General features: G+C 40.0%; 1 long non-coding RNA gene across 1 annotated transcript in view; it reads left to right on the top strand.

Moving 5' to 3' along the window:
• Window positions 1-7,572: 7,572 nt before the first annotated feature.
• Window positions 7,573-24,719, top strand: part of LOC311526767 — a 67,152-nt gene continuing 50,005 nt past the window's right edge. Inside the window, exon 1 of the long non-coding RNA XR_014713126.1 lies at window positions 7,573-7,673. This is a non-coding gene — a long non-coding RNA (uncharacterized lncRNA). The remainder of the gene's footprint in view (window positions 7,674-24,719) is intronic.

The following is a 24,719-nucleotide window of genomic DNA, read 5'->3' as shown; positions in this document are numbered from 1 at the left end:
TTTTTCCCTTTAATAAGATCCTGCTGGTTTTTATTTTATTGGTATAACATGTGTTTTGCTTTATTGTGTGTCTTGTGTATATATTGTAATTTTATAACTTTTGTAATAGTTTTAAATTATTTTTAGCGGTTTTATGTGAATAAAGGTGGTTTTCATGTTGTGTCTCTGGTTCTGATTTGCTCAGACAGATATATAGGCTAAATGATGTAATTATCCACTTAGATTTGCAAAATAACCAAAAGCATCTGATTCCTAAATCCTTGGCATCATACCATTACATAAAATCACAGACATTATACAGTAAGCCTAAATATCTAAAGCAACATGCATGATTTGAATATGTCTGGATAGCAAGCTACTCAGCCTGAGGAACACTGTAAAAACATTGGGCATGTAGGGAAAATGTTCATGTCTCTTCAGAGACTTGTGCATATCATTGCTGTTCTGCCTTCATCTCTCTCACTCAAACTGACTGATTTACTCAGGTGTAGAAACTGCTTACATGCTATACCTACACAAGCAAACAAAACATTACACAAAGCCAAAACACTACAGTGCATTACTGCTGGCACTCTTAAATATTTAGGAATAAAACACAAACACACATTCTCTTCAACTACTGCACTTTCCCTTTCTTTGTTTCTGACAAATTTGCATGTTGCTGTCATTGTCCAAAAGGAAAATGAAAAGTTCAGCAAATGTTGGTGAATTTATGAAAATGGGTGACATTTAAGATGATATTTTAAGCACAAAAAGTCTGTTTTATTTTGACAATTAAATATAGTAAATCCCAAAACTTGTAACCTCCTTGAAGGGCTTAGTTAAACAAAAGCTACTGCCTTAACTGCTGATCTATGGGCCTCCTTTGCTCCAGGGCTAATCACAATTCTTCAAGGCATTCAGAAAGGAGTCCCTAATTCCACCCACCATACTCAGAGTGCAATTCAAGTATCTTAATATAAGGAAGGGTTATTCCCTTGCTGGCCTAAGTATTAGGTGTCAGTCATTTTGAAAAGATACCTGGAGGTTTGGGAAGTGGTCTGGAAGTCAGCCAAGAAAATCAGTGAACACTAACATTAACATATATATGTGCCTTTATTTTCTTCTCTACCTCTTTCCTACCTGCCATTTCTCTTGCTTGAGAAGGAAAGTATTTTTCTGTTTGCTTGTTTTTATGCCATTTGTCTCTGCTTCCATGCGAATAATAAAGTGTAGTAAATGCAAATGTTATCATATACTGTTTTTCTTCGCTCATGAACACATCCAAACTCCAGCCTATAGCACTTTAAAGACCTTCCTTAGCTCACTGATATCCACCACATGCTTTGTCAGCTAGAGAAGAGACTACTCTGCCAATAACATCAGTTTAGGGCTTTTCATACCCAGAGGTCCACAGTAATTTTTTTCTATTAAAAGAAAGAAAATGACAGGGCCATTCAGTGATGGGTCGCCCGCATCCTACCTGTTTGCTCCCGCATTGTCAAGCTGGCAAATTACTCTAGCCTATGTCTGGAATAATGCTCATTAGCAGCATGGCATGGATACAGGTCATGATGTCAAGACCCTTTATGATCTCTCCATCTCTTAGTCGCTCAGCAACTTTGGGATAAGTAGTCAGTGCTTGAAAAATACCCTGAAAATGATATTTGTATAGTTCCCATGACAAATAGGCATAGGCAGAAAAACATTTACAAAAACAGACAACATTAATTGCTTCTGGGAGTGTCAGGGGACCGTTCCACCTGAAAATGCTTGCGATTTTTGCTGAAAACTCAGACAGTCTGGTGTACAGATGGAAGAATAAATATTTCCCTTGTTTCCTCACTAGATTCCAAAATTAAGCACAAGAGAAAAAAGAATCCTACATGTATTTCCAAAGAAACTTCACATCTGTGCACAAAAGCCCATTTTAAAAATCCCTGTCTAGCGTTTTATTTACTGCATTGGCTTCCACAGCTACACAGCCTTTCTAGTGAGTAAAGTGAGGCAGTATCTCTTGGATCCAGGTTCTCTGTCTTCCATATCCAGGCCACTAGATTCTGAGAATAGCCTTGGCAACTCTGTCCAGATGTTCAAAAAATGAAATTGATGTAACTGATATTAAAATGGCACTTTCCAAATTTTTTAAAAAGTGTATTTAAAGTCAGGAATGTATTTATGGAAAAAGTCACCGTTTTACACAAGAGTACTTCTGGGGGCTAGATTTTAAAATAATTTCATGCTCACAATTGTACATGCCTAATTTAGGCAAATATTATGACTTTGTGCATAAATTGTATAACTGACCATCTTGTGAAAAAGCCATCTGGTTGGTGATCATGTTCACATACAAATACACAGAATGCACAAGGTACCATTAGATCTGTGCATAAATTAGGTGTGTAGCTGCACACATCCAGATTTGAAAAATCTAGTCCCATAACATCTTCAAGTCCTGATGCACATACAAAATTATTTGCTATTGTTTGAACTGCAGAGCTAATATGGCTATGAAAAATCAAACTAGATTCCGCACTGTCTTGTGCGTCATTATCAAAACTGTTAGCACTTCTGTGGCATTTTGAATTTTCAGAGCTCGTTACAAATGTCTGTCTTTCTAGCACTAATCCTGAAGTCCTTATTAAGAGCCCCAATACTCCTGGTGGGTTCTCCTCCAAGTTATTCCATCGAGGATGGAATTCTCCCCCTCCCCTCTCAAAAAAACCCAAACAAATAAAGAATTCAGACTGCTTATGTATTATTATAATTCCCAAAAGTCCACATTGGGATTGCAGCCTCATTGTCTCTTTTCTATGCACAATGCCTGCCCAGAAGGGCTTCAAACCTATAGACAAAGGATGGGGGATGGAGATGTGATATACAAGCAAATGAACCTGCTAAAGATTTGGTCTAGCTTTACAAGTTAGATGGATTGTATAATTTTTAATTGGGGGAAGAGGTAGGGAAGGGAATAGGAAAAGAAGAGAAGGGAAAAATCAATTGTTATATGATCATTAAGGATTCTGTAGGTGAGTGGTAAGGAGGGATTTGAAGGAAGATGTATCCTACCAAGAGCCTTGAGTGTCTCAAGGACTTGTTGACGGACAGGGCTCTGTGCCACTGATTCTGCACTCCCTGCCCTTCCTCATGGAATTGTACTGCCAGTTCTTCCTTCACCTGCAGATGCCCCATGGGGATCTGCTCAGGACTTAATACATTTTGAGTCTGTATTTACTCATAAGTGGATTCTCCATGGGGTGAGAGATGTGCTTTGTGCAAACCCAAAGCGAGAAAACAACAAGTCAGTGCAACATTCAGGCTTCCTTCCCTCCTCCACATATACTGTGCTCCCTCATCAAGCACTTCCTAAATGTAGAGTTCTCAGTTCCAATATACAATCATACTATAGCACCACCTACTGGGGAACTATTTATCATAAATAGAGGGATTCTGTTCCAGCACTGGTTTCAGAGTAACTGTGTTAGTCTGTATTTGCAAAAAGAAAAAGGGAGTACTTATGCTCAAATAAATTGGTTAGTCTCTAAGGTGCCACAAGCTTTCATGAGCTACAGCTCACTTCATCAGATGCATACTGTGGAAAGTACAGAAGACTTTTTATACACACAAACCATGAAAAAAAATGGGTGATCATCACTACAAAAGGTTCTCTCTCCCCCCACCCCACTCTCCTGCTGGTAATAGCTTATCTAAAGTGATCACTCTCCTCACAATGTGTATGATAATGATTGTGTATATATTGTGATATAATGATTGTGATAATGTATGATAACAATGATTATCATGATGTAAGCAGTGTCAGGATGAGCTCCACCCTGACATCTGGTGGTGAGGTGTGGCAAGTTGTGGAAAAGAACTTCAGGGGCCGATCTCATTTGCATAGGCACACCCACCACGCCTAGAATGAGACCATAGCTGCCCAAATGGTCACTTTGGCTGCTGTGGGATCCCCAGTGTCTCTGTTATTGGGGCAGGAAGAATAAATTGTTATTACCCTGATTATGGGAACTGTGCTTGGAACTGTACTTGGCCTTTTGTTACGATGGAGGGATTCACCATCATCTAAGTAGCACTCGCTAGGCAAGGGTCATGGGTTCCAAAACTGTGTGAATGGAGAGAGGCTGGGGACAAGTATTAATACTTGGTGGCATGGGCCCCTTGGTGAGGGCCTTACATGCTGATTGCACTTCCTCCTCTCTCCACTGTGGAATATCAGAGCTAATTTTGATTTCATTAGAAGTCTAGTTATAGGCTGCTGAGCTCACTTTGGGCTGACAGTGCACTAGCACTGGGGCTCCCCTACTACAAGCTGAATTCACCTAAGAGCTGAAATCACTGAGTGTTGTGTTAAGCAGTGGGGGAGCCTGAAGATATATTGTGGAGCAGTTTGCGGGACGGCTGATGAAGCAGTTCGACAGAGAGCAGTGTGTGGATGGCAGGAGCTGCTTGTGGGCCGTGGAGCTGAGTGAAGGAGTTCGTGGGGCGGCTGGCGGAGCGGAGCGCAGCTGAGCGAAGGAGTTTGTGGGGCGGCTGGCGGAGCGGAGCGCAGCTGAGCGAAGGAGTTTGTGGGGCGGCTGGTGGAGCGGAGCGCAGCTGAGCGAAGGAGTTCGTGGGGCGGCTGGCGGAGCGGAGTGCAGATGCGCGAAGGAGTTTTGTGGGGCGGCTGGCGGAGCGGAGCGCCGCTATGGAGCTATGGGGCGGTCAGCTTCAGATCACGTAAGGTGCCTCTTACCCCCGTCCCATTTCCACCCAGGTTGGGAGGTAAAGCTCCGCCGATAAACTTTCGAACTCTGGGGCTGCCCTGACCAGGGACAGAGACTTTTGGGGCATTGGACTTTTGGGGTTGCTGGACTCAAGAACCAAAGGGAAAAGGGCATGCCCCAATTTGCCTGGGGTGGGGTTGCTTTTGCTCATGGGTTGTGTTATGAATCCGGTTGGTGGTGTTTCCCCAACATAATGCCACATTGTTTCTCTCTGTTATTAAAAGACTTTTGCTACACTCAGACTATGTGCTTGCGAGAGGGGAAGTATTGCCTCTTGGAGGCGCCCAGCGGGGGTGGTATATATTTGTCCCAGGTCACTGGGTGGGGGCTCGAGCCGGTTTGCATTGTGTTATTGGAATGGAACCCCTAGATATTGAACCCGGCCCTTGTTGCTGCCAACTCTGACGGGCAGAAGGGTTACAATACACATTGTGAGGAGAGTGATCACTTTAGATAAGCTATTACCAGCAGGAGAGTGGGCTGGGGGGAGAGAGAACCTTTTGTAGTGATGATCACCCATTTTTTCATGGTTTGTGTGTATAAAAACGTCTTCTGTACATTCCACAGTATGCATCCGATGAAGTGAGCTGTAGCTCATGAAAGCTTATGCTCAAATAAATTGGTTAGTCGCTAAGGTGCCACAAGTACTCCTTTTCTTGTTCCAGCACTGTGGTCTGCCCACATATAGGTACAGACTTGTGGAGATCCCTTCACCTGTTCAGGAATAGGGTTAATGGGGAGTTGCACAATTGCACAGAGATGGTTGACCTTCTTCCTATCATGGGGGCTTGGTAGGATCCATGAGTGGAGCGACTTCTCCATATACAGATCTCAGAGGGACCACTGGCTACATAATTTATACTCCATCCTATCTTACACAGTGAAATTTACTGTTGGTATAAGTAGGAATTTTACATGAGTCAGGGTGAATGAAAGCTGAGTAAGGGCTTTGGGAGTTTACCCCATGAGTGCAAAATTTGTACTGATGAGGCAGAATGAAAAATCAAGTGATTTTCCACACAATAGGTGTTGGATCATATTAAAGAAGTTCTGTATTAAAATCACAAATGAGTTTGATTCCCCAGAGTTTAAATTCCAGGGTATTACTAATTAAGAGGTCTCTTGGTTTTTGGTACTGTTTCTCTCCCTCTATGTGTGAAACTTGCAAGCTGCTAATTGTGTTAGTACATCCAAAGACAGAGTCTATTCTCAAAGCAATTCACAGAGAGAGAGACTCAAAGCAATACTCTAACAACAGAAACAGCACCCAGAGACTCCCTGCCCTTTTGTTGTATTAACAATTGTGATTAAAATAGAGATACAGGATGTATGTGGGGATGCTTGGTGTGGATAATAACAATGATCAGGGAGGTGCCAGCCTAAGAATCCAGTGTCCATCGGCTGAAGAAGGCGTCAAGTGGAAATAACCAGAGGACCCCCTGGAGGGCAGACTGGAATCCACCCAACAGCCTCAAGAATGGGAGAACCAAAGAACAAGATAACATCTAGCAGCAGGGAGCCGTCAGGAATGTGCCATCTGCTGATTGATTCAGCAATAACATGATGAAGCAATTCCCATAGACTGGCCTAGGAAGAAATTCTTATAAAAGGAGACTTTAAAAAGTGAGAACTTTGGGGGTCTGATTCTGCAAACCAACTTCCAGGAGCATCAGATGAGCATCTGACAAGGCCCTGCTCCCTCCTCATGTCCAGGCCACCTGGCCAGTGGCTTGGCATGAGCAACTCTAAGGCTGGTAACTATGATAACAACCTTGCAGAACCTGTGTGAATAAATATGAGATTGAATGGAATGTTATAGCTGTAACTAACTGCTTACTATGATTCTTTCTGTATTCACATTAAATGTGGTATTTTGCCTTTTTCCCTTTAATAAGATCCTGGTGGTTTTTATTTTATTGGTACAACATTTGCTTGACTATGCTTCCATTAAAGTAAATGGAGAAACTCCCATTGACACAAGAGGGAGCAAAATCCGTGTTTAGTCCCAATGTCATTTTTCACAGTCACTTTTCATTTTCTGGAAAGGCCATCTATTTTGTCAATCTCTGAAACAAAGGCCACACATGCAAATGCCACTTTTGTATCGCTGAACTTTAATGCAGATTTAACTGGAGAAAGGCTTGAGGGCCAATGTTATCTGTGTTCCACTTGCAGAAACAAATCCATTTGAAATACATGGCTTCACAAATTTACACAGGATATGAATCTAAAGAATCTACTTCATTATAAACTGGTAAGGATTTTTCATTGAGGTTCCAGAAGTAAATTGGAAATGAGGAGATGGAGCATTCATATAACAGACAGAGGTTCAAAATAACTATTTAGGATCTTTAATCTTTACATGATATAATGAATACTTCAGGCAGAAAGACAAGGGAATATGGTTACAGAGGAGACTCTAAAGAAATGTGTATTTACATGCACAGAATCCACATTTCTCTCTCTATGCTAGAATCTAATCTCTGCCTAATGCACAAACCTAATACCCATTAAACTTACTGGGAATTATATATATTTGTCTCCTGTGACAGGACCTCAGATGCTGTGGTGATGAGGACCATGCAAATACCTAGATTGAATCCTGGAAGCTGCTGCGGGCCTCCCAAAAAGTGCCCATCACCCTCAATTCCTAGGTGTATGAATTATGGTGTGACACATGGTAGTGAGTAAGAAAAAGAGTGATCTTTATTGCCTGGTCCTAGTCACATGACAGGGAGCAGGACTGCACAGAGTTTCACTCTTGTCATATGATCATGGTTAAAGGCTGATCTATTCTGACATCAGTGGCTTCTGCAACAGAGTGTGGGAAGTATCTCCCCAGCGGCTTGCTGCACTTCACAGAGGTCAGGTCCTGGGGAAAGCGGCTATCCCATGAGAAAACACAAGAATAGAGTGAGTTTTAAAATATGTAGAATCCACAGTTGGGGGGGGGGGGATTTTTTGTTTTGTTTTGTTAACCGCATATGTAACCCACTGGCGAGTGTATGTGTTATGGGTCCCTCTCTCTGCCGCTCCACAGAGGACATGAGCTGGTACAGCCCCTCGCTACAGAGGTTTGGCTTTTTACCTCAAGCTGTAGCAGTTCATTCTTTTAGCCCTGGAGCACCTCACTTCAATCTCCAGTGTGTCTGCCAACAGGATGGCCATCGTACATGCATTAACAGCAAGGTCTAAGACCATGTCCAGCTGTTTCAAAGAACAATTATTCTCATATATAGATGAGAGACTCTGATTTTGGACAACATCAGATATTAGACCAAAGTTTGTGGAACCAAAGCATACATTAGCAGAGTAGCTGAATATACTGCAATATGTCCTGTGCATCCAAGATCACAATTATATCGCAAATTTCCCCCATTGCTGCTTTTGTTTCTCCACCTCATTATCTCAGCAAAGGTAATAAAATAAGACTTCTAATTATGTAGCAATAAGGTAATTGTTTGTTATATTTTGGTAATGGGGGATTGTGGCTAAGGCAGACAATACAGGCATAGCACTTCCACAGTACAAAATAGACTCACACAATAGCTTATGAAGGACTAATCTATTCAAATATATAGACATTCAGACATTTTAATCACACCCTCCCCTTTAAAGAGACACCTTTTCTTCTGAATAAATAATGATCGAGTGGGCATTTCTCAAGAAAGTACAAAATGTGTTTTCCCTATTTGATTTACAATGATACTTTCCTCCTCCCAGGTTTTCAGTGCAATTATATGTTCAATACTTTAGAAGAGAGTCAGAAAACAAGCAAGCTGCAGCTTCTAATGGCGCTTTCATAGCAGTGAGAAAAACTATGAAAAAGCATTTAAAGCAGCTCATCTCTTCCTCTATTCAGGCTCTTTCATTTCCAGAGGCTGTTGTGATGAGAAATTGGATGCTATCCAGTTTGGATTTATATATGAAGCAGTAAAGGAGATAATGGTGAAAACACACACTTCCACCCAGTATAAAGTCAGATCACCTCTAACATTTGGTCATTTGTTTATTTAGAAAGACATGAGACCAAGAAAAAGCAGGCATTATCAGCCATATTTTCTAATATTCAGTGAAGCATTGCAGAGTCCCTTATATCCAGCTTAGCTATTTAAATTTTCCTTTTATTATTTGGTAAGTCGTAGAAGGCGGCCATTTTCCTTGTTCTGTTATCTGACTATAAAACCTTGACTCAGACCATCTAAATGTGATTCTTACTATACAAGAGCAGAAATACACCCCATTCTTTTTTACTGTCATGTTGCCACTCTAACAAGCTGAAAATATGTATGTGAGAGGAGAAGACATTTCAGGATCATAGGACTAGTTAGTTAACGATTTCTTACTGAGACCTACTTCTTTGACAGTTACAGTTGCCAAGCCTCCAGGATTGTCCTGGAGTCTCTGGGAATTAAGGATTAATCTTCATTTAAAGATTGTCATGTGGAATATGTCCAGCCAAAATTGGCAACCCTATTGACAATCAACAAAAGCTAAATGTGACCCAGTTGGGGATGTATTTACTAGGTAAAAGTAGTTTCCCTTCCCGTTTATGGCACTATCTTTACTGATACTACTATTGCCAATTGTCTAATTAGAGACAACAAACATTTTTTAGTTTGAAATTTGGGCAGGGGTGCTGGAACAATTTGTATAGCGGGGGTGATTAGAGCCATTGAACCAAATTGTAAACCCTGTATACAATGGAATCCAATTCAAGTCAGTTTTTAGTTCCCACACCTATGAATTCAGATGCACAAACACACACACTCACTCTATGAATTGCTTCTGAGCAGGGGTGCTAAAGCTGTGAGATAGAGTAGGGATCGCATTCCCTCCCTGGATTCCCATGCAGCAGACAGCCACAAGGGGCATCCACACACTTTTCTCTCTTAACCTTCTTCTCTTTATGTGCAAATACAAGGACACAGTGTTTATCAGAGACTAAGATCTAAGGAATGTAGCAATTTCTTTTTCTGATTAAACAAAACTGCTCTCTTCTCACCATAAGCAAGATAGTGCACAAGACAACTTGGCAAACAAACTTATATCAAGCTTCTCTTTCAGGAAATATTTACACTTTGTCACTGAAAAATATAAGGGCAAAACCTGATGTAAGTGAATTTTTCAAACTTGAGCATCTGAGTACTTATGTCCATGATTAGGTACCAAGCTAAGTTACCTGATTTTCAGAGGTGTTGTCAAAGGGAATTATCCTGGATAGCTCAGCACCTCCGAAAGTCTGGCCACTTTTATGTGAGTGCCTTAAAATTGATTAAGGGAGACAAGTTTTGAAAATGTTGACCAGGTGGTGGGGTTTTTAACAAGGGGCTCCCAGGAGTGCCCGAGAGCACCCTATAGCACAACCTTCAAACTACACTTGGACAAATCTGAATCTCCGGCTCTTCTCACATTCAAAAAAAGTTTCTTGTGTGAATACCTGCAGTAACTCTAATCGTGACTGTAATATATTGTGAACTCTGACTATAACAATAGATGCAAACTACTCAATCCCCCTAGTCAATACAGAGCCCAGCGAGATAATCTGTTTGAGATAGGTGTGCCTCTGCATTGCTCCTTATTTAAGGCTGCATTTTAAAGGCACAATCCAGCCCTAAATGTCAATTGCCTGGAAATGACTCCTGGTTTTTTTACTTTGAGTATGTATATTTCACAGCTCTGAAATCAATGAAGAGGTTTTATGGAGCTCTCGTAAAATGCAATCTCCAGTTACGACTTAGCTGTAAAATATACAGTAGGGTGTTTGTCGTTGTTTTCCTTACTTCCAGGCAGTGAGTTTTGGCCATATCAATTAAACCTAGCTCAAAAAAAAAAAAAGAACTATTTAGTGAATCCAAGGAGAGATATAAAGGTATACAACCCCAGGAGGATTTCAGACAGTTTTATACAGTCCATCTCAATTCATATTTATACCCTGTGTTTTGGTGACCTGAAATTGGCTTAGCCATGTGGAGAGTAGAGGAAAGAGGCATTATTGCTTTGTTGCATTTAGGGGATCAAGCTGGGACACAATAGAAGCCTGAAAGAGGGAGATGTTCCTATGGTGGCTTCATAGAGAATGAACCCTGCTGTGGTATATTCTTGTAAGCATTTTAAAATAAGAAATGATGGTGCTCGATTAATAAATACAGACAAGAAGAGGGAGACAAATAAGTGTTTAGTATGTGGAACATGCAACTTTTGTTAAAAACTAAGAACTTGCATTGGCTTAATTTAGATCATGTGTGGGATGTTTTGTTCTGGAATCTCCTTCTACACGCAGATACACATTTCCTAATATGGAATATGAAAACCTCCTGAGCTGAGAATGCATGTTACTATCCAGCTGTGGGAATAATTATTGATTGAAGTTGAATTATGTGCAAGAAATCAAGAACCTCCTCCCAGATCCACAATGCCAGAGCAATATTCTAAATACTATGAATTACAACGCTCTGCCGCTGATGTGCAGACAATGAGATAATTGACCTACAGATTTTCCTGATCAGATATTTCATCCTTACTGGGCAATTTACCTTCCCATACTCATAACATACTGTATTGCATTCCCATGTATAGGTAAAGCTGAACTGATTGACTTCAGGCCTCCCGTTGCTAAACTCAGCAAATAAGCTGCTCACAACTCAAGCAAATGTAGATACTTTCTCGAATACTTTGGGATTAATTGAACGGTGAAGGTTTGGCTGGAAATGAAAGAACATGTATCTAAGTTCCCAGAAGAGGAAAGAGGTATACAGCTGCTGTTTAAAAATGTAATTAGCTCAGTAGTGTAACAAAATATGAGACAGTCATTAGGTCTCCAAGATCCTGAGCTGCAGTTTTGTTGGTTCCTTTGCCAGAACAACACAGTTGCTGATATGACACAGTCATCATAAATGTAGGTTGAATACAAGGATAAGTTAGAACCTTGAATCTGAAACCTTTCAAGTTTTGCATGTCTTCATCTTTGAATCTCTACCACCACAATTTTGTTTCAGGGTTGGATCCAATTCTGAAAGGGTACAATTTTCCAGTTCCCATTTGCCTATGGCCAAGATCCCATGAGAATAATAGTGAAAATCATGATGCTGGGAAAAATGGTGGAAATCTTGTGAAAACAGTTCACTGCATAAGATTTAAATCATATGGCACTTAAGAACAGATTTTGAATTTAAACTCACCCACAAAATCTTTGTCAAAGCTAATCCATTTCTGAACAATATAGGCCAAATACTCTGTTCATGTCTGACAGGGTCAAGACTCACCACCGCTGGCACCTCCCACTTGTTGCTCTGGGAATTAGTTCTGTCTAGTCATGGAGTACCTTTTGCATGTGTTGCCTTGCCCTTTGTCTGCTCTGTTGCTTCGGGGACCCATGTTGCTCCCCGCTCAGCAGCATCCTCTTCAGGACACTGCCCTCTGGCAGTGCCCACTACTGTGGTCTCACCCTCTTTCAGGGGTTTGGTGTTATCAGCAGTCTTCAATCTACACCAGCTCTAGCAGCCGACTGCAGCCTCAAAGTCTAGCCCCTTTGTCGCAGGGGCCAGCCACAGCCTGTATCAGGCCATGCTCCTCCTCAGCCAGGTGTAGTGCAAGTGGGAGGACCCAGGCCCACCCGCTACTCTGGGTCCCGACCCAGGGACCTTCTAGCGGCAACCTCACTGCCCTCCTTCTCTCCCCTTGTCAAACTATTCTCCCTATGCACCTGCTCAGCCCTTTGTAGCAAGGCCTGCAGCTTGGGGCTTTTCTTAGCCAGAGCTCCCCAGCACTGCTCTGTCCACAGTGCTACCTTTCCACTCAGGAGCCAGTCCTCCTCCGTTACCAGTCAGGGAGAGACTGCCCTACTCCCTAACTGGGCAGCCTTTATATAGGACCTTTCCCGGTCCTGATTGGCTCTCCCCAGGCCTTCACTGATTGGCTGCTGGTTTGTGCAGCCTCTCTGGCCTGGTTCAGCCCTTTTCTCAGAGGGTGGGGCTCCACCCCACCAAATCATGTAATTCCATTAAAGTCTGTAAAAGCTGGGACTTTAGGAAAAATACCGCACATTGCAAGATCTGCAAGAAAATCACTAATGTTGGCAACACTGGTATTGTTATTATTAGTTGTAATGAACTCAGTGGCTACTATCTATATGGATACTGTCTATATATATTTTTATGCCACACCTATTAACATGGTGTCTGAGCATCTGATGGGCCAGAACAAAACACAGAGCAAAAAGAGCTTATAATCTTCTCTTTGGTCTTACTTGAAGTAGACTTCTTTGCCCAAAATGCCCGCTGTTGTCACCATAATTTTAGCCTCACTGGTGGTAACAACATTAGGGCACTAATGTGGTCAAGGCATTGGTAGCTGCCGGCATTTTAACCACTGTTTCATGTAGATCTGCTTTAGCAGCTTTAGATGATATGGTGTTTAAGATACTGGTGATTTCCTGGAACCCTCTCTACACTAACACTTCCTTCATTACTATCACTTGAGGAACTGGAAGAAGCAGCATTGGAAACATTTTTTGGGGGAAAAAATCTGAGGATAGAGTGGTCAAATATTCCATGTCAGTTTTGGCAAGAGAAAGGGTTTCTCCTGATGTTAAATCCATGTAGGAATTGATCCATGTTTGATATGAATGGATCAAACAAGCTCCTTCCTGCTCCTGCCTCTGCTGCTGGCTGCAAAGTGATTGACCAAATTTAGTGGTTGGTATGAACAGAGATAAACTGTATTGAATTCCTAATACAGTATGATCTAACAAGGTGCATTTGGTATTGAACCCTATGCACTAGGATGCTTCACATCAGGAGACAAAAAATGTTCAACAGTGGCTTAAGGTAAAATGAAGGTAGAAGGGCTTGGCTGAGTTTTAAAGCACATCTCAATTTCTAACATGGACAAGGCTTCTGATGTTCATGCAGAAGAAACAGGACCTCTGTTTCAATGTACTGTCTGAAAGATCTATCAGTCATATAAAATAGCTACATTTAAAGGTAATACAAAATGTCTTTTTGACACAGAGAGTTACGTTCATTCCTGATGAAGTTCCGCTGAAGTTATTGGCATTACACCAGAGGTAGATTGGCTACTAGGGTCTACTGAAGAGAAACACAGTCTTAAAGAGAGATTTAACACATTCCCCATTACACTTCACAATGAAAACAGGTTGTAAACTTTTCAGGACAGTAAACATGTCTTCCTAGGTGTTTTTATAACACCTATCTCAACAGAGTCCCAATCCTAATTGTAGCCTTTGGAGTGCTACTATCGTGCAAACAGTATATAATAATGATTACCATATGAACCGCTAGTAGATACCATTGACATTTTTAGGTCACAATTGTGGGAAGAAATATTTTATTGCTAAGATATTAGGTGTGAGTCACTTCACAACTGGACTATTATGCGGATTTTATAAAGGTGCTTTTTATATTAAAAAAATTCTTAAATTATTTGAAATGGAATCAGTTTGCTTACTAAATAGTTTGTGTTCACAGATCGACTTGTTATTGAACTGTTGGATGACAGAGAGGCAGCTGGCATGTTTTGGGGTAGAAGGGTTATTTATTTGTTTTGTTTTTTAACTTTTAAATAAAGAAAGCAGGTGTATCAAGTAAATTGTTGAAAACAAGTAAATGTCAAAAGAAATTACATTGAGGTAGCAATTGTGGGACATAGTCTACTCTGGGCCTGTATCTATATTTATACCTCTATATATAGTACAGGTCAGATTTTGACCCTACCAGTCTGGCAGTGTCCTTTTTAAGAAGTACACAAGGTAGCTAATGTGATACAATATTTGGGACCAATAAGTAATTTATTTGAGCTTTGGGATGTCTGATGTTTCTCTAAAACCAATTTTCTTCATACTTATAATTATTTTCCCCACTCCATAATGACAGCACTTGCTTCTCTAAAACTGTATATGCAAACTTGTATATGCAGAACTGTGTATGTAAACCTGGAGGCAAAGAGGAAAGGAAGTAGGATATTTATATATTGCAGTTGTGGCTCACTCATCTGTATAGTGAAAACACACACATAGAATCTTTTAAAGAACCATATGGATTTAAAAAGTAAATTTTATAGCCTTCATATTCAGTTGTCCGATGAAAAGGCTTAAGGATCTTATTGGGCAGCATAGTGGATATTAGTATTGCATGGAAAATATCTTTGAGTTTGTCTACATGGGGACATCCAGGAAAATTAATCTGAATTAACTAATGATATGAATTTGAAGTAGATTAGTTAAACCACATTAAACCCCTGTGTGAATACCCTCATTCCAAACTCAGGTGGCAGTTTATCTTAATTCATTTCCAAAGTGGCATGACAGATTCTGTCTATAGTAGTAGTCTTGTGAAAACCATTCATGAGCCTATGAATAATGTATGAATTTTTACTTCAGTTTCACTATATCAGGTTCCATATATTAATTATATTTTTTTCTGAACTATGCTTTGCCTAAAAGGGTGGTTTTTTTCCCTTACTCCTTAATTTATTACTTTTTGGCAAACATTACATCCAATAAACGTTTTTGTTCAAACATGTAACATTTATTTGGATCAATTTTCTTGTCCTGATGATCTTCAAGTAATCTTTTTAATCCAGTAAAAGTAACTATTTCTTTTGTCAATTAAGGTTTTGAGTCACATTATTTCTGGGGTCTCCCAATGTTCTAAGAAAAATTAATGCATGGTGATCAGCACTGGAATCATACCAGTGTTTTATGTAGCAGTAATGCTGTCTTCTTTGATTCATATTTCTTTTCTCTAACAATCATAATGTAGGTTGTTTATAGTTTCACATCTTTATTGCAATTCTGCATTAATTTAAAGGCTTCAGGGATTTCGACCGTAATAACTCTTTAATCTCTTTGGGCAACACTCTGATGACAGTGTAAGCCTGAGGTAATGTGACTGTAGTCATGGAGTTTGTGCACAGATATACCAGTATAGCTGAGATCAGAATTGGTAGTGACAGAGCACCTGCTCATTTGGATGCCATCTTGTTGAGATGAACTTGCTGGAGCTGGACTTCTGGTACATCTGCTAGTCAAGAATCTACTTAACTGAGACAAAAGACACAGTTTCCAGTTCAATCAATGAAACAGATACAGACAATTCTCCATGAGCAATTGTCACTTCACAACCGGAAAATAAACTTAGTTGTTAACATACAGGGCACCTAGGGCTTCAAGGCTGTCACTATGCTGTACACCATAGTCACTTGTAACTTAACAATACCACTGGGGATGGAACTGTAGATCTTCTTGCTCCAAAAGCACAGTTAAGCAGTTCTAATTCTATCCATTACAGAGAGCTGGTATACACAGCCATGAACAGACATTGAGGAATTTCACCCTCTGGCAGCCAAATCTTAGGCAAGGTTGGGTTAATGAGTGAAGAAATGTCCATAAGAAATTTACCTTCTGGTAGGAGAGGTTAGGGGAAGTCTCAGTTTTGGAGTCCATGCATCCTTCTAAACACAAAGATATTGGGCAACCATAGAGAAGGCTATCCTCTTCCATGTGCAAGGATAGCTCCTGGCTTTGTTGGCCCCTCTTTCCCAATGTGGATCCTGCCTATATATTTACCTTTCTTAACAGGCCTCTATTTTGCATTTGTTGTAATGCCCTGGAGATGTCTTACCAGGCCTTTGGAGTCAATTATCAGAGGGGTAGCCATGTTAGTCTGGGTCTGTAAAAGCGGCAAAGAGTCCTGTGGCACCTTATAGACTAACAGACCTATTGGAGCATAAGCTTTCGTGAGTGAATACCCTTTTCGATGAAGGTGCCACAGGACTCTTTGAAGGCCTTTGGAGCAACCAGAGAAGAGACTGACCTCAGGTAATCGATCCCAGATTTTACATTGAGTCTAGTGAATTCTGGGACAGGACTTTGACAATACAGGCAATGTTGTGTGAATGTTCTCATTTAATTATCAATAAGGCTCAAAGTTATGTATCCCGTTAGTGAGTTTCAGTGACTTGATTTAAGTTGCTCACTAGTAATATAGCCTACTGTATTTACTGAACCAATATGTCCAACTGGTATTATACCAAAAGTATCAATTCACTCTGATAATGACGAGGGTTAGGGAGACAAATGGGAGCTACCTTTAAGGCTTAAGACTCCAGTCCTACAAAAGCTTATTACTGAGCATAGTGCTTACCACCATGAATAGTCCCCTTGCTGCCAAGCCATGTGTACATTATTTTGAGGAAGGTCAGTCACCAAGTTTGGTTTGATGAAGAAAATCTGTTTAGAGTGAAGTGTATTAGGGATGCCAGACAATATTTATAGAAAAAAAAGCATGAGACAGATCATGGTAAAATCCATAAGGAGTAAAATATTACAACATGAATATGTGAAGAGATTTTTTTTTAAATGACTGCATTTACAGATTGAGACCTTTGGAATTTGCAAGTTGCATTTTGAATATTAACTTGCACCATAACTGTCTTTCATAATAAATATTTCTTGAATAAACTTTGCAGCACCTTTAATATTATGTAAAAAAATTCAGATGTAGAGGAAACATTTTCATATGAAGAGTCATTGTTATAGCTAAACAGGAAGCCTGACTTCAGAATGACTTTGGGTGGCTTAAAATGGAAGGGTTTGGAAAAACCTGCCAGTTGAGCTGAGCAAGCTCAGTTAAAAAAAAATTAAAAAAATGGCTGCTAAGCTTGAAAGCCTAGGGAGAGCTTTAAAGGAAACTTCAGGGATTAGTTATAATACCTTATGTAACATCTTGGTGTTCATCACTCATGATTAGCAACATACTGTACAAACCACAATCCTCATTGCAACTCTCCGTGATTCCTCCCTAATATCCATAGCTCACGAGGATCTGCTTTTTAAACAGTTCATTGGAAATTAGCCATACCTCTCTTCTCAGGTCCCACGCAGCTTTTTCTTTCCTGCGCTTTTCTACCACTAATCCACACCAGGTACTCAAAATGTGGACAAGGCAAGACAAGAGAAGACAAGACAATTGACCATATAAAACTTTACTGTATAGATCTGATCCCTGATAGACATGCAGTGAGTGCTAGGAGCACTGGTCCACATATCTATGGTTAGTTGTACCTTCGCCAGCCTCACAGCTCTCAGAAGGCTGTTGAATTGCAACGTTTAGTGCAGGACATATATTTGACATAGCCTTTTGGAAATAAAAGGATTTCTTGGCATTTTGAGAAGCTGTTGGCCTTCACATGGGGGAAAGAGAGTAGGTCAAGCACCAGGGCATTTGTCCAGCTAGTATTCAGTAATGGGGGAGTGTATTGTCTTACCTTCTGAATGTGCCCTCAGAAAGAGCGTGCTTGGTGATGATGACCTTTTATGGGTATTTAGCTTTGTATGCTTGTGACACTGTTGGTGCTGCTGCTGTGCCTCACACATAGCTGGATTTGTCAGGCCGTGCTGCATACCTCTCAGAAAAAAACAAAACCAAAAAACCCCAAAAGTCTTCCCGCAGTTGAGCCAATCCGCCCTCTTTGTTCTAGAGAGTTTCAAAACCGCAGTGGATTTAATAAGGCACTGTTAATAAAAATTAGGTTACCCAACAGGGAAGAGAAACACTTCTGTGATACCAGGGTGACCAATCACACAACATGAACAGCAAATTACGAATGAGTAATAATCACATGAATTCTGCCGCAGACTGGCTCACAAGCAGCCCAAAAGCTGGAATAGCTCTGTTGAACAATGGCAAATAAAGAATATGTGCAAAAATCAAGACCTGTTTGCAGACAATTTGCAAACAGGGGAAAAAAAAAAAGATTAAATTCAACGAATTGTTCAACCAGCTCTACTCATGATCGCAAACCTGGGAAAACTGTAGAACTTTTGTTTCTTTAAAAGTAAAGTGAGTTTGGTCAGCTAGGTTATGGTGTTTTGTTTTGTTTTATGGTGTTTCTTTTTTCTTTTCCATTCAGTGGTTCTTCCTAGAGAAATGATGGTCATTATATCTTATAAAACTCAGGCACGAGGCATTGCTTTATTGATCATTATACCTTACTGTAAAGCTATAATTAAAAACAAGTATTAAAGCTCATTACAGTATAACCTAGCACTCCATGGCTGGCTGAGTACAATAAAAATCACATCATCATGTTCCTCTGGTCAGAAAAGCCATCACTGATCCAATTCTAAAGTTCTGCAGTGGTAATTGAAGGCTGCAGGAGGTTGTTCAGCAAAACTTCAGATTAGGATTTAGCTGAGAACATGTCAGCACGAAGCAATAACTCAACCACATCTTTTACAGACTATGAGCTGGAAGTTCTGCAGACTAGGACTTGATATCATTACTAGCTGACTAGTACTAGTCAGCTAGTAATGACTAGTCAACTCGATCCAGGGCGTATGCTAAAGAATCAGGAATTTCTAAATCATATTTCAGAATTGATCCAGTTTTAATTATTATTTTAAATTAATAAAGGATTAATGCTACACCTATATCAGGTTGCCAGCTTTCGTCTTCCAGATTCTAAGGAGTTGACTGAGTTATTGGATGGCACGAGGAGCTCTATCACCATGTGGCTTACACAAGCAGTTACTGTGCATGTGTACTGTATGAATGTATGCCATAAATAAGTTACAGAAGTAGGTCAGGATAATGCGTGCCTGAACATCTAAGGTCAGGTTGAAGCCACTAATGGTAATTTTTTCAAGAAATTGATCCCAGAAGTCTTGCAATTGTTTATGGAAGATGCAAGCCTGATTCCTTACATTCCAGTGTATATTTCCCCCTTGGTATTTAGGTTATTCCAGCAACTTGAACTAAGTAATTTTTAAAGGCAAGCAACCCATACGGGGTTTGTGAGCCCTGCCGGTCTTTCCTACAGTGCATGAGGAGGGCCGATGTAAACACTTTATCACCTCACTTGCAACACTGACATAGGACAGAAACTGCCCTAAAGCCTACTACTGGACCTCTTGTTTTTGCTCTGATTGCCATAGCAACAAGAACACATCTGTATCAGCTGGAACTCCTAGGGGAATGGAGGACTCAGCCAGAGTTCTCAGCTTATCCTCAGCACTGTCATTGCTGGTGAGACAAGGGCCCTCAGTCCATGAGTATTTATTGACTGCCCCAAGCTTCAGGGTAAAGACTTCAGGGAAAACACCAGGCAAAAGAAAAAAAGATAGCAAAGATCCTTAGCAGGTACTGCCTGGTCCTGCCCTTCTCAGAAGCACCTTGGTTCCTGCCCCCCAGCTAGAAAGATGGAAACCTTGAGGAACCTTCTGAGGAACCTTCTGTCACAAATCTGAGAAAGTTCCACAACATCACTCCTACACAGAGACTGTGTTCCTGGGAGATCTCCATGCTCGTTCAGCCTCTCTCTTGCCTGATCACTGCTGTCCCTTACCCATAGCAACAGGCCCCTACCACCTAAAGCTGGGCAACTTCTGTGCATATTTTTTAAATAAGTGAGTGCTCAGTAGTCCCAGCTAAATGATAATGTATGCTGGATGTTAGTCTTATCTGCAAGGGATTAGCAGAGGGCATATCCAATGAACATATGAAGTGGGAGAGGTTGGCTTGTGAGATTTTTATTATTACTATATTTGCCATAGGGTTGTTTAACCAGATTTAAATTTTCTATTGCCAGTTTAATCTGCTCGTTAATTTAAATACAGCCATCCAAGCTGGGCTGTCACGGCTACTGTGCTTTTACTGTCCTTGTGTGTGTGTTCTATTGGCTCTTGGATTGCAAGCATCACTTCTATTAGTGTGGATGAGTCATTAAGGATAGCCCTGTAAAGTTGACCGGTCTCTTCTTGTGGGTACTGTTTCCCCAGATGGAGGCACCTTGTGCCTTTTAACCTGGTGCTGGATGTAGCCTCCTTTTAATGATTGCTGTTACCATAGCACCTAGATGCCTCAACTGAAATTGCGTCTGTTTTGTCCTAGATGCTATATGAACACATAATAAGAATCACTCCGCGCCCATAAGAGTTCACAGTCTTAACAGACAAGACAGAAATGCATGGAAGAAAAGTATTACTAAAAGTAACCCCTTTATACAGATGGGGAACTGAGGCACAGAAATATTTTCCCAAGGTCACGCAAGAAGTCTGTGGTAGGGCCAGGAATTGAATCCAGATAGCTTGAATCCCAGTCCAGAGCTCTAACTACAAGACCATTCTCTCCTGCATCCCGCCCCTCCCGCCACACCAAATGCAGTAGTTCCATCACCCATGACCCTTGCTTAAAACCTGCAAATAGCTGTGCAGAAGATGGCCCACTTATCCAGAGGCAAATGTGTGGCATCCCCATGAGGGTATTGTTACTGATATATACTTGGAATCTTTTTCAATTCATCTTAATTTCTCCAAATCTAGAAAGCTGTTTTTTATTGATTTGTGATTTAAAAGCTGTCGGGTAAAGATGTAATATTTAAAATTTGGTGTGTTGTTTTTGTTATTTTTAGCATATTTAACCTGAAATCAATAATGATTTCACAACATGCTGGATCATTTCCATATCAGTTACTAGAAAGTTTCTTCCACATCTGCCTTTGTATCCATATTGGAGAAAGCATCCTAAATAAATAATTACAATAATAATAAAAAAATCAGCAGACTGTTAATTTTGCCACTCTCCAGAGAGAGTCACCTTCTCTGAGTACTTATAATATGTCACTTAAAAAAGGATGTTAGATATTTATTCATGAATTGATTTATTACTGTTATCAGTGGCATATATGCTTTTGTAGAAATTACAGTGTAGTTTTTTATATCAGCTATTGGACATTTTTACCCATTCCTAGGATCTGTCATTTGACTAGCCCCTTCATTTTTCCCCATGAGACATTTCATAGTATTCCAAACTCAAGGACCAAATCCTCTGCTGATATAAGCTGGATACCTCAGCTGAACTCAATGGAGCTCCATTGATTTACACCAGTGAGGATCTGGCCCCAAGTCTAACATGTGCTAGAACATGTGTACTATTTAGGTCAGTGACACCAAGACAGTTGCATTTACTTAAGCCACTTCACTGTAGATAAAGCATCATTTAACTTATTTTATTTGCTCTCCAGTTTCCAATACACTCTATTATTTAGGGTAATTTATATAATATAAAATCCATGGATAGAACTGATAGCTTAAATTTTTAAATATAATGATTAAATAAGCTTACTGTAACTGGTTTAATGTGGAGAAAACCGTGTACTGAATTTATGAGTAGAATTCTTAACCATATATCATGGTAGCTAAACTAAGCAACAATACTCTTCATTGTTTTTGAATAAGTTCTGTTATCACAATTTCTGTAAACTGTATGGGGAGACTTATCTGAATAATTAGCAAAGCTAAATCCCCAAGTGTTTTATTGATAAGGTCTTTCTCTGGATTTGACTTCCAGTCAATGGGACCTTTGCCTGAGAAAGAACTTCAGGATTGGACCCTAAATGACAAAAGAAAATAAATTAAGGCAATAGCTTTTCTAAATCTGCAGTATCATCTAGTCATCACATGCACAACCACTTCCTTGTTTCGGGAAGATTTGTACAGTAGGTTGCTCCTTAGACTATATGCCAGAACTCAAGAAATAACGCAGTATCCTCACTGAGAAATAACCGTAGATTTTCAAAACAAAGCAAAACTAATCTGGGTCTTGCTGGATTTATAGGAAAACAGTGCACTTAGCCCAAATACTGCATGACTTGGCAAGTGGGTTTAATAGTTGAGGCTGGCTCTTTCTTTTCCCTGATAAGCTCCAGGTCTAACAGCATCAGCAAGTCTTTTCTTTTATTGGAATTTAAGAACCATTTACCAGCTCTTGCAGAAGATTAGAACTAGACATTTAGAGCAACAGTCATAATGAAGGAAGTATGTTTACTTCTTAAAATACCTCATCATCCTGTTATTGGGTTTTGCATGTGAGGCTGCAGTTTATCCAAAAGGAGAGACGACTGGTAAAGTTATGCAACAGATTATGGCTAGTATCAACCACTGATTTGTTTGTTTGTTTTGCCCAGTTTAATGTATCATTCCTGGGGACTGCAGAATCCTTAGCCTGTCTTTCATTCTCAAACTCAGGGGCTCATCTGCTGAGTGAATGTGTTCTGCCAAATACCATTCTTTGTTTCCTTCAGCATGCTAAGCTGAAGCTCAAGACATTCCTTACCACCAGTAAAGAAATAACCACTGCCAGCTAGAGGAAAAGCAACATGGTCTAGTGGTGGAAGGAGCACAGCACTCACAGCCAAGAACTCCTGAGTTGAAATTCCAGCTTTGACTCTGGGATGCTTTCATTGGCCTTCTCAGAAGAAAATCATATTGCTTTTTACTATTGTGTAAGAGGGCTACAGAAAGAAATCACTTGTGGCCAAATTATGGCATTTACCCACTGGCCTGTGTTTATGCAGGTGCATCTCCATTAGGAAGCAACAGGAGCAATGAACCCTACTCTAGAGGGTTAATGTGTAGGAGGGCTGTCCAGGCTACATCACTTTTTATGGGTGCCCTGAAGATTCAAAAGTGGACAACTGGAAAAAGCAATTTTCCATAGGAAATCATTTTAATGGTTACTTTGGATAAAATATTTACTAGTAAAAATAATCAAGCATGAAACAAATGCTGAAGATGTAATTCTCCATGTGCACCATGTGTCTTTTTAATTTCTTTGCCTTAATGCATGGGTGGATTTATGTGTCGTACCCAGTTAAACTGACACAATGTAATAGAATGTGATGCATCATCTGGCCACTGATGTTCAAAAGGGATCAGTTTGCTGAGAAACTGTGAAAGAGGATCCTTTCACTTCACTTAAACTCAAAAATATTTCCAATGTTTGTTTATTTTTATTTATTTATTTTTGCTAAAGCTCAATAACCTAACATGCAAATGGAGGAAACCTTATTCCAAATTCCTCAGACTTCATACATCTGTATTTACATATAATTTGTGGCTAAGGTCACTCAGTACTTTATATTCTGTCATGAGCAAATAAGGGATTAAAAAAATCACCTTGAAACACAATTTGGATGGAAGGATCAGCTGTGATTCATTGCATCAAGTTCACCAGCCAAAACTATAATATTTTCTAATCATATTCTAACTGGTTCTGAAGTACAATAAGCCACTTGGTGCCTTCTAAGGTGGAGATGAATTTGTCCTTTTGCAGTTGCATAACAGATCATCTAGTGCACTTAGTTGACATTTTAAGACTCAATAACTCATTGTTAGTTGATATATAACGTGACTGGCTAACTACATTTTTCAGCTGTTGTTTAACTTTGCAGTCTGTGACCTTTACAGCAATGCCCACATATAACTGAAAGACATCACAAAAGTTTATAAAATGTCCTTATATCTACTACTTTAGCAACAATTCCTGGAATCATTATACACAATACTTATACACTTGCTAGTATAGCAGAAGCTATGATAATTTATGTCCATTTTTTGCTTTCCTTACTTATCACAAGTATCACATTACTCTTCAAGTCTGCATGTCTGAGTTGTAGCGTAAGGTGCTTCCTCAACATCAGTAAAGGTGGAAGAATTAAGCCATTAACACTTTATACATAATTAGATAATTGTAGCGTATGGGAAACCCAAGAAAAAGTTAATTCCTAAAAGCCAAGGGTGAAATCCAGGGCCCATTGAAGTCAATGGGAGTCTGCCCTTAACTTCAATGGGGCCAGAATTTTCCACAAAGAATGATACAGTGTCTTGACTCCTACATTTGTACAGCCAATGGGCATTTGTTCTAATAGTTACACACTTTTATCTTGTGTTTTACTATTTGAGTGTTTACTTGATATTTTCCCAGAGATTTAATATGGGTGAAATTTATTTAGCATTGTTTGGAAAGTGATTTGAAACTAGCACTTGTCATTGTGGTTTCAATTAAGAGAAGCTGGAAGTGAATATCTAGATCCCATGTTTATCAGCACCATATAGATACATATCAATAGATCTAATTCACATTTTTTAATAAACGCAAT

Source organism: Lepidochelys olivacea (assembly GCF_965140295.1).
Source record: "Lepidochelys olivacea isolate rLepOli2 genome assembly, chromosome: 9".
Lineage (NCBI taxonomy): Eukaryota > Metazoa > Chordata > Testudines > Cheloniidae > Lepidochelys > Lepidochelys olivacea.
Note: the sequence above shows the minus strand (reverse complement) of the source record. Positions and strands in the feature narration are given on the sequence as shown.